Source organism: Acomys minous, assembly GCF_964271855.1.
Source record: "Acomys minous genome assembly, chromosome: 1".
Taxonomy (NCBI): Eukaryota; Metazoa; Chordata; class Mammalia; order Rodentia; family Muridae; genus Acomys; species Acomys minous.
The window spans coordinates 157,270,586-157,281,114 of record NC_140483.1 but is presented as its reverse complement, the minus strand read 5'-3'; the positions used below and the strand labels follow the sequence as shown (position 1 = coordinate 157,281,114).

Sequence of the window (10,529 nt, the reverse complement as noted above, 5' to 3'; positions counted from 1 at the left end):
ATTCCCAGGCCTTCCAGTATGTTTGGGGCGGGGGTCAGAATAGAAACATCTCATTTCAGTGATTAAAACATAGTAAAGTCTCATCATTGGCATTATTTTCAGCATCATCTTCACAGTATGGAATATTATATGTATTGTACTGAGTCTCTCCATTCCTTTGATTTCTGAGGCTTATTAAAGCTGTTATTTTATTGATACAATAAGCATATACTGACCATATTTTTTCTCCAAGTCTCTGGGAATAACAATGCACACAAATGAATACCACTCCTTCCAATTCCCCACATCACAGCTGACAAACCCATTAGCTACAGAAACTTTCCAACAACAACAAAAAAAGGTCTACCCTGTGCAGGATATGTGCAGGTTTGTTACATAAAACAATTTGTATGCATATTTTTGTGTGTGTGTGCAGGTGAGTACTCAGTGAAGGATTGGATTTAATGAAAATATTTCACTTATATAGTAACTTTTAAATTGAGAACTAATTTTGAGTTGGAATTAACCACTTTTGAACAAAGATATGGGCATTCCATACAGAACAGATGTGTGAAAGCTCAGAGATAGAAAGGTCACTGTCATGTTCTAGAAAATCAAAACAGTGTGGATGAAGAAGAGTGAACTCAATGTTTATAAGGAAAGACGGGAGAGGCAGGCCCTTGTGGTTACGGACAAGACTTTGCAGGCCATCCATGACTTTTATTCAAGAAGTAATGGCAATGGTTAAGGTGGCTAGGCAAGAAAGGCACACAGAAAATAATGAACTTATTGTTTAGGTTTGAGACTGTAATTTAATTACAGTTTCTCCCATCCCTTTCCTCCTTCTAGGCCTTTCCATGTACTCCTTACTGCTCTCTTTCAGATGCATGGTCTCTTATTTCATTATTTGTTGTTTCACATGTTTGTTTATTCCTAAATAGTGTTCCTTGTATGCTTTAAGAGCTAATGATTTCCATCACCAGCGTACAACTGTGGTTACTTGCAGTTGGACCATGACAGAACACTGGTTCTGTCAACAATAAGTTAGGGAAGAAGGAGGGCTCTCTCCTTTAAGATTGAACTATTGGCTATTGATAAATTGTGGGTGATGAGGAGTTATCACTAGATGTCTGCCTTCCACTGACCTTACAAGGACAGATAGTTTCAAAACAGAAACAGGCCTGTATGAATTCAGTGACTCACACAACAAAGTTAATAGACATAAAAGTGAGATTTGTGGGGAAGGCTTGGGGCATTTAGCAGGTGATGCAGAGACAAGAAAGGTGGAATAATCAGTATGTATTATATATAATTATATTATATAATTAAATATATAAATAATATTATAAATTATATATATATATGAAATTAGCTAAAAGTAAATGCTATTTTTTTTTAAATCCATGGTCCATTGTCTTAGTTAGGACTACTGTTGCTGTGATGAAACAACAAAACAAACAAAGAAACAAAAAACACAACTTGAGGAAGTAAGAGTTTCTTCAGCTTACAGTTCTAGGTGACAATCCATTAATGACAAAAGTCAAGGCAGGAACTCAAACAGGCCAGGAACCTGGAAGCAGGAGCTGATTCAGTGACCATGGAGAGGTGCTGCTTAGGGCTTGCTTCACCTGGCTTGCTCAGACTGATTCCAGATAGAACTCAGGACCACCACCCCAGGGATGGAACCACACACAATGGGCTGAGCCCTCTCTCATCAATCACTAAATAAGACAATTCCTTACAGGCAGATATTACGGAGAAGTTTTCTCAGTTGGGGTTCTTTCCTTTCAGATAGCTCTAGTTTGTGTATCACGTTTACCTAAGAATATCCAGCATAGACAAAAAGATGCTCAGGGGGTAAAAGTGCTTGCCACCAAGTCTGATAACCCATATTTAATACCTGAGGCCCACATAGTGGAACAGGAAAACTAATCTCCACAGATTGTCCTTTGATCTTTAAAGTGTGCTGTTGTATGCATAGACAGACAGACAAAAAGACAGAAAGACACACAGATGACAAATAAATGACTGCCCTTTAAGTTCTGTGACCACAAACTTATTTGACTTCTACTGACATCATGCTCCATCCATTTTAGCTATGTTAAAACAGTCAATTATCTACACTGATGATGACATTGACTGGAGAGGGACCAGGGCTGTGGTACTCCAGCTCCTCTTTCCACATTACATAGGCTGCTTCTCTCTCCTCTTTCAGGTCATTAATTTTTAAAAGAGGGTTTGCTTTAAATACCCAGAGCAGTGCTTTCAGCTGTGACAAAGAGCAGGTTTCCTCTTTCAGAGCCTGCACTTCATGCCTGCTACTGATGGAAGGTGGCTTGCCCAAGTGGGCATTTGAGATCCCCTCTGAGTGTCTCCTGAGAAGTCCTTGCTCAAAGTCATACTAAGGATGCTTGTTAAGTTTGCTCCCACACTGAAAGCAAACTGGATGGGGCAGAGTGTCTGGCATGAGGTAGATAATGAGTGAGACATCGGGAGATTAGAAGAGAGTTTCCAGAGGTTCACCACAGAGTATTAATACCTTGTTTGTGAGTCAGAGTTTTGGTGGGCAGCATAGGAATGGTCTTTCCTCATGTACAGCTTACAGGATTTTAAGGAGCTTCAATGAAGTAGCCAATTTTGTCAGACACTTGGGAGCTCATATATTCTGTGATACCTAATAGATGTCTAATGCAATGGTAAGCCCCAAGCAATTAATGGCCACTAAAATAACTCTGCATGTCAGTAGAAAAATTATATTTGGGGAAGCAGATGATACGTAAGTAAGTAAATAAATTAGTACATAGCTATTGACAAAGAAATACAGAGAAAGGATTGGAGTTTCAAGGTATAGAATATGAACTAGAGACACGAATATCTACATAGGGAGGCCCTAGACTCGGGAGCCTCTGAGAAATGTGTATTGTGTTTTATGCATATGCATTCATGCATGTGTACATACATACGTGAGTATCTGTGTGCCTGCGTGCGTGCGTGTGTGCATACAAGTGTGTGTGTGTGTGTGTGTGTGTGTGTGTGTGTGTGTGTGTGTGTGTTATCTGCATACAGCTTGGGGAAAGGCTGTTGTTCCAGGAAACTTGGCCAAACAAGTACTATATACAAAGAAGAAAAAACAACTCTGAGTTGCTGCAATTACTTGTAAATGCAAGCAATTACACGAAAACTGTGAAGCTAAAGCATGCAAATAATAAATTAAAATTTTTGATGAAGTTAGCAGACACTGTGGACAGTGTTTCATTGGTACAAAACTGACCCAGACCCAGGATTTTGTTCTCAGATAGATTATAGTATGCTAGAAGGTGTAAGACTATAAGCATGAGCCACATATGACTAAATATGCAATATAGAAATAAGCACACACTTAAGGAACTGTGACTAGGAATGTGGTAGAGCCCAAAAATGATGGTGGGGTAAGCTTGTCATTCCAGCACTATGGAGGCTGAGGCAGAGCCCTGCTGTGATTGTGAGGTCTTCTCAGCCTATACAGTGAGTAGTAATCCAGTTTACTTAGAAAGATCCTTCCTCCAAACAAGCCAAGCCCAACCTCCTGGAGAAGACTTGCATATTTAGGAAAGCTTTGAAGGAGAGTTATTTTTTGAAAGTGGGTGGGATTTTTACCACTAATTTTGACATTTATCGTTGTGCCATGTCTACTTTGAAAACTTCCATGGAGACAGCTCAGTGTCTTATTGAAGTGGTTATCAGTAATGTAGATGTAAATCAAATGGTATAAAGTCGATGTCCCTTTTATATTGTATTTATACTCTATACATTAGATCATGCTGGGCAGTGAGGAATATCATGACTATTTTGAATACCAATCTCAAGACTATGAATCATCTATTCAAAGGTTAATAGAACATCATGCAATGCAAAACACACCAGACAACACACTAACACAGGAAGGAGCCAAAGATCTGCATACTTGGATGCCTCTGGCATGTGTTTGCACCAGGAATAGAGAGAAGAGCTTCTCTTCAATTGAGAATAGTTTCATATATGTAAAGTATACATAAAAGTGGTTTGGTTTTGAATTTGAATGCAACAATTTAATAGATCCCTATATTTGTACTAACATAAAATTTCCTTTTACCTATGTAAGGCTGATCAAATAAAAACCTTTTCAAGTAGATTCTTTGAGTCAAATCTCATGTATATATTTGAATATAATTGACAAGGAAACATTTTAACATTACATGACCACATATTTCATTTTACCTTGGACATATTGTTCTTCTGTTCCTTCTAATTTACTGTCTACCTTAAGTTTTTAATAATTGGATTTAGATTAGTTGTTATATAGTGGACATCTCCCACATTGCATGAGCTATGGTGAACATAAGACACATGCACCTTCTGTCTTCCTTTATTTTAGAAGTAAAACCAAATGGCATTCATCCCCGGTACCCCCTGTGTAGTTTAAATAATCAAGGTATTCCCTCTGGAGTAAACCTATAGAAGGGAATGTCTGAGAGACATCTGTCCCTTTCTGCTTCTTGAGGGACTAGAACAAAAATAGAACCATGTCACCCTCATTGTCCAAATGATGCACCATACAATCAGGCAACAAACATGTCACAGCCTAGAAGTAAAGCGAATGGCCACCAGGCCAGTGGGAAATTACCATGCATGAAGTTTAACTGGGAAAAACAGGTCTGACAGTCCTTCCAAAGAGTGTTCTGAATGCCTTTGCTACAGGGATTTGATGCCAATTTGCGACTACATTATTTGTTTGACAATAGAATTTAGCCAGCGATTAGTCTTCCTGGATTTAAGAAGCGTTTAAAATTAGAATTCTGTAATTAAATAAAACTTAAAGACTGGATTTCTGAGTCAGCCTCAAATGGTGTTAGTTCAAATGTGTGACGTTATTTGCCTGCTTGTGTGCTTTAGCACTTAGTCTCCACCTGGTGGCACTATTTTGGAACCTTTGTAGGTGACCCTGCATAAGTAAGAGTGGGTCATCAGAGTGCATCTTGAATACTGTGCCTGCCTTTGATGCTGTTCTGCACTTTCTGTGAGGAAGTTTTTCCATAGTTTAGTTATGCCACTTAGCATTTCCCATCATGACGGACTGGACTGGAGTTCGGTAATTCCATGAGCTGAAATGCGTCCTCTCTCTCTCTCAAGCTGTTGTGTTAGGTACCTAATCACAAGATGAGAAAGATAACTAACATAAATGTTGTTCAAAAGAATTGTTGAACAAACAGCTGGATGAAGCTAAATGGGAGTGCTAAAGAGATCTGTTTTGACGATATCTCAGAGCATCTAAATATGAGGCAACAGCAACAGTATTTATCTTAGAGAAAGGGCAAATTCATAATCTATACTTGGCTGGAATGAAATTGAGAAGATAATTTTGTAGTATCTAAATTTAACATCATTAATATACACACTTATTTGATGACCTTTTGCTGTATATAAAAAAAAGAATCTCGTTGAAAAGCCACCTGGCGAGGAGCTTGTGGCATCAAAGCGCCTGCCCTGTCCATAGAGAGAGGCTGAAAGTCTAACGCTCCAGCCTGAGGCTCCTAGCGACACAAGTGAACATGTCAGCATCATTGGTCCACGCCACAGTGCAGGCTTTGAGCAAAAGGAAGCTGCAGCCCACCTAGGCAGCACTCACACTGACTCTCTCAACTATGAACAAGATAAAATAGATTCTCAAAGACAAGCTGGAGCATGTGGGTCTGAATGTTCTCAGGCAAACCAGGGGTTGTAACAGCCCTTTTTTTCTTTTGCCAATTTGTATAAATTTAATTTACATATTTATTGGCAATACATTTATATTATTATACATAAATAAAATAAACTATATGCAGCAAGAAGAACCAGGAAACAATTAGGAATTATATAAATGTTACATGCATGGTGTTTTGGCTAATTGTATTTGGCAACCTTGCAGAAATCATATCTCATCTCTATCAACTTAAAATATCTATGTAGGCCTAAAAATGTCTTACCCCCTAAACAACTAAGCTTAATTAAAAAGACTATCCTATAGCTTGGAGTATACAAAGACAAAAGGAGATTCCGATGAAGTTCTTCAAGATGGAATCCGAGTGTTCATTGGAAAGAAAGCACAGCTAACAATTTTAGGAACAGATATGGACTATGTGGAGGACAAACTATCCAGTGAATTTGTTTTCAGTAAGCCCAACACAAAAGGAACGTGCGGCTCTAGTGAAAGATTTAACATTAGAAATCTCAGTATTTCAAGCCCCAGGAATCTATGTTGGAGCTTACTGAAGAAATCATGTGACTGTCACATGCTGAGAATTTATAATGTGTGGCTGCCTCATGGGGAAAAAAATAAAGTGATGCATTTGGAAATCAAGCCAGCCTGTGAAGAGTCCCCAAAGCACCGTATCTGTGCTCTCTGTAAGGCCCAGAATCTGAGAGGTCATTGGTTTCTTTGAGTCACTCTTCAGTGCTGTATGGAAAAGTCCTACCCTGCCCTTAATGCTGTAGGGTGCTTATGCTAGAACCAGCTTTGTTGCTGGGACCCACGCCTAGGACCCTTGCGGGCATGGGTGAACTGGCATGGAGTCAATGACACAGACTCTGGGAGTCATGCAATAGGCAGAAGCAGACTGATTCATTGTTGAAATAGGGCATGCTTTTATGTCCCCCTCCCACTGTCCCATTAGCTCCCAAACAGTGACTTGCTGCAGAGGCTCCTCCTGCTCGGCTCTCATCTTGATATCACCAGACTCTGTGCAGTCTGTCTCTGGGCGTGCCTGGGCACGTCTAGGGTTGAGTCTACCTGAAGGTCCCCTTCTGTGCATGCGTGTTGCCAGGCCAGGCCTTGTTTCTGCTCAACACAGGTCTTGTTCCTCCTACACAACTTAATGGACATTGTGTTGCTAGAACTTGAGGAAGTGGCTCCTTCTTTCCCTTCATCTCTGCCATGGCTTTTTACATTTTTACAAAAAAAATGTGATAATAAGAGACCTCATTTGCAGACCCTTCCAAGTTTGAGTTCTGGGTTAAAGTATCAGGAGTGGGAACCACTGGGCATGGTTTCAGTGTCCCATCTAGGGCGTGCTTCCCGAGAGTTTGCTTAGACCACTCAATTGGATGCGCTTGTGATAAGCAGCCAGCTAGCTCACTTAGCCCTGACGTTTGGAGATTAGATTTTACAGCTTTTGTCCACCTCTGTGCACAGGTTAGAAGAGCTAGGGCAGTCTCCAGCTCCGTGCCCCCTTGGTGCTTACACCAGTGTTGTATGACACACTCTGTGGAGATACATTTAGATACATTGGTATAGAATTCAAGTTTAAAATTATTCTTCACACACACACACATCTAAATTTAAACTTGTTACGCATCTATATACAAAATTCCCTACCAATAACTTAAAAATAACCTTGTGAGTAACAATTAAGGCATTAAGTTGAGCAGTAGATTCACTAACTTACTTTTTGTCCTACTATCCCCATATATTTCTATATTTTCTCTTCTTTCTTTTCAACCCCTATCTCCAAACCTGGCAACACCAACACCTGGCCTACAGCAAAGAAGATGGTAAGCATCAAAGAACCTACTTAAGGAGATGGTTTCAATTGTGGCAAACAAGCCACTGGACAAAATGTCCTCATTTCTACCACAGACAGAATTCTGCCTAAAAATGGACAGGCTTGAATGCAGGCCAAGGTGATGGCCAAACTCTGTCAAGACAGGGTAAGCAAGTCCTCAATAGTTCCTGCCTCACAAATATGTCTGTCAGATATATTGGACCAAAAGGCTGTAGAGAGTTTTGGGTGACAGTTCAGGCAGAAAACTCTCTGTCATTTTTTTTTTCACTTTAGAAGCTGCTAACCTGTACTTACTGTTTACTCATGTAATTAGTTACACACACACACACACACACACACACACACACACATATATATATATATATTCTAATATGAGGTATTGTACCCATACAACTCAATTATAATACAAGGTTTACTTCCAAAACTTTGAAAGTGATTTGCAGGCTGTTTAGGATAAGTAAATTATACAAGCTAATTGTTAGTTGATCAAGTCATGGTCATATCAATTACTAGTCTTATTTTTTATCTCAAGAATATACACCCTAGGTATAGAAGATAGATATGATTCTACAGAAAGATAAGGTAAAATAGATAAGATCTTTTAAAACCTCAGATATGACATTTAAGGATGTTTTTATTATTTTAAAGATTCTTTGACAATAAGACAGGTTAACTTCTTTAATTATATTTTGCTTTCAAAATTATCACAGTGGACAAAAAACTGTGCTAAGTTCTTTTAAAACCATATTACCTCGTTGACTAGGTTTAGGTTATATTTTAAGACCACTAGGTAAAACTGCTTATGGCACCTGTGCTTTAGCAAACGTGCATGTAGTGAAAGATAGAGAGTAGATGGTTCCTGCTACTCAAATCCCACACTAAACATATATCGGGAGAATTGTAGATGATCAGGGATACTCGAGTGAGGGTCCCACTTGATGCTGGTCATGCTGGTCCTATGTAACTAACAAGGGACACCTGAGCATCAGATAAGAAGGTACTTTCATAGATGTCTATTGCTTCTTGTTCTAGCAATGAAAAATTTTTTTTCAGTTTTATCTGAAAACTCCATATAGTTCCTTGTATTTACACACAAGTGATTTAGGTAAGTTTTCTCTCCCTTCCATTCGTATTAATGACATAAAATCCAATGTCTCTATACCACAATATTGAATGTTTGATCTCAATATTGTTTAATGAGTTAATATGCTTTATTCATGAATCTAAAATTGTCTAGAAACCCTTCAAATCCTTAAACCTTAGAATACTTTCATTTCTTCATAGTTATATTAGTCAACCATGTTGGGGGAAGTATGTTTCTTTGTATGGCTCCTTTTGAGGTCACATACTGTGGTCACGGGTAATTGGCTATTCACTCACACCTGCAGCATTGGGAAGCATTATTCTCAAGTCTGATAGATGTTGAATATTGCAACTGAGCAGCAATACAGAGCAGCAAGTATTAAGATATGTGGTTTAGGTTCCAAGTCCCAATGAAATACAGACTCGACCAATTAATGAGGGTTAGAACAGTAAGAAAGGCATGTGAGGAAGGCAGAATTTGTCCTAGATTCTGATTGATGGTAATTCTTCTCATCTGTTTGCTGATTTTCAAGGCATTTTTTAAATGTCTAAAACATCAATCTAGTTCCCAAAAATCTGTGAGGTTGGAGCAGATTATTGATCACTGCCACAGTCATGAAGACAGCTGAAAGTTGTGAGGGCTCATATACATGTGCCTGGCTATGCATTGTGTGTGCTGTGCATCAGCATTCTGACTCTAATATATGTATTCCAGTGCCTTGTATGATTTTTTTTTGCTTGGCACTTTCAACAGTGCAGGATCTACGTGTCCACCAAGGTCAAGGCCTTTTGATAAGACAGAAATGAATCAGCACAATCCATGATTTAGAGGAACTTATATTCTCATTTCTGACCAAGCTAGATAAATATACATACATACATACATACATACATACATACATACATACATACACACACATATACATTTATATATACATACATACATACACACATCTAAGTATATGTATATAACCTCATGTGTATATGTTTTATATATATATATTTTAAATATAATCTGTTCTGTCTGTATAATATTACTTCCATATTTGTTTTCAGAGCTCTTTTCCCCACTGGCAATACAATCGGTGTTTCCTAATTGGTGGAAAGATCACCTGTCCCAATCCCAACTTTCTTCAGTTGCTTATAATTCTTTAGGTAGGGCTAAGGCCTCTTAGGCTTTTCTCCATCCAGTTTGGAATTGTCATTGCTATCACCCTTGTTCAGCTGATGTATGAACGTGAATAACTTAGTAATTACCAAGAGATCTCTAACTGAACATAAAGTCTACTGAAAGGAGAAAAACCAGGCCTAGGAGTGGAGACTTAGCTAACTATTGAGTGCTAGCGAGGTCAGCGTTACTGGAGGAGACTCTACAATCAGTGAGTTGCTAAATCAGCATAATCACTAACAATAATCTATCAACTGATGGCTTGTTCAATTGTCAACTTGACAAGATCTTGTCTCATCTGCAAAGAGTCTTAGAGAGGGATTTTGCACCTGAAATTGGCCTGTGGGCATGTGTGTGGGAAATTGTCAACACTAAGTTCACTGAGGTGTGAACATCAGCCCTCTGCAGGAGACCCTGAACTGTATGAGGGGAAATAAGGAAGTGCAATCACATATGTATTCATCGTCTCTCGCCTCTCAAAGGCTGTAATGCGACTGGCTGCTTAAAATTTCTGCCCCTTTTCTTTTCCGTGTTGATGGACTGATAGCTGGAATTTTGAGCCAAATAAACCATTTCCCCTTAAGTTGCTTTGGTAAATATATTTAATCACAGCAATAGAAAATGAAAGTATGACTTATGGTATGATCTATCATTCTGATGTGGTTTGGCCACATCTTCCATCAATAGTTCAAATTTCAAACCTAAAACCTTTGATATTGTACTTGCACAGATGGAGACTTGAT

General features: G+C 38.8%; 1 pseudogene across 1 annotated transcript; it reads left to right on the top strand.

The window, feature by feature from the left end:
* Positions 1–5,546: 5,546 nt before the first annotated feature.
* On the top strand, positions 5,547–6,416 carry LOC311597067 (iron-sulfur cluster assembly 1 homolog, mitochondrial-like; annotated as a pseudogene). The gene is made up of 2 exons: positions 5,547–5,722; positions 5,990–6,416. The product of its transcript is annotated as an iron-sulfur cluster assembly 1 homolog, mitochondrial-like (transcript).
* Positions 6,417–10,529: the final 4,113 nt, after the last annotated feature.